Source organism: Trichechus manatus, unplaced genomic scaffold (genome assembly GCF_000243295.1).
Source record: "Trichechus manatus latirostris isolate Lorelei unplaced genomic scaffold, TriManLat1.0 scaffold00054, whole genome shotgun sequence".
NCBI classification, from domain to species: domain Eukaryota; kingdom Metazoa; phylum Chordata; class Mammalia; order Sirenia; family Trichechidae; genus Trichechus; species Trichechus manatus.
The window spans coordinates 16,668,259-16,669,261 of record NW_004443990.1 but is presented as its reverse complement, the minus strand read 5'-3'; positions in this window follow the sequence as shown (position 1 = coordinate 16,669,261).

The window sequence follows — 1,003 nt, the reverse complement described above, 5'->3', positions numbered from 1 at the left end:
TCTAGCATCTTGTAAGGGCAAAAACATTTGGCGGGGGGGGGGGGGGGGGTTGTTCTTTTTAACTCTGTGGATTGGCGAAGAAAGTATAAATCCACTCAAACATTTAATTTATAAATCAGAATTCGTTGTCAATTTGGCATTTCCTTGTCAAATTCGAACACCAGCGCTGGACTGCAGAATTTGGGGAATTTAATACCGAGGAGAGCAAAAGTAACAAGTAGTAGGGCATCCTACTGGCAGTCTGAGGATAAGGTTTCAGTTCTAGAACGGCCCCTAAATTTAAAACATATCTCTGCAAGACTGGCAAAAACATCCTCAGCTCATGAAGTGGTGACTTATTCGAATCTTGATTTATCAGTTGCAGTCCAACGCTGCAGTACTGGGGGGCTTGAATACTGTCTATTTTGCATGGCCTCTCTACTTCCTTCTGGTAGGAAAACTAAAAACCACAACTCATCGAAAAGAAGCACACTTGTTTCTTCCCAACTAAGTTCTTGTGGGGAGGGGAGGTTGAGGCAGACGCCAGAAGCAAATCGCTAGACTCCAGTTTCCTCAGGAAAACAGAGCTAAGACTCCTATTCCTCTCGCTAACAATCTCAGGACGGTTTTTAGATTTGGGGGGGTCTGAATAGCTTAGCGACTCCTGGAAAATAAATAGCCTTCACGTTCTCTCTTCTTTTCACTCAGACCCAGCACTTCAGGAACCACCATCCAGCTTCCACAGTGCGGGCCTTCAGAGTTTTCCTCACTGAGGGCGGGGGGGGGAATGACTTCTCATTGGCCAGATTCCCTGTCGGTCTCTCCGCTAACGACTTGGAGTGGTTCCTTTTGAAGCCGTCTAGTCCCGCCTTCTCCCTTGCCTAATTGGTTCATTCGAATAGGCCCTCAAACAACTCAGCCGTTCATAGGTGAATATGAAAGACCAGCGACAATTGGTTGTTCTTGACAGAGCCGGAAAGAGAGGGTCACGGATTGGCTTATCCGGTTTGGGCGGGCTAGAGGA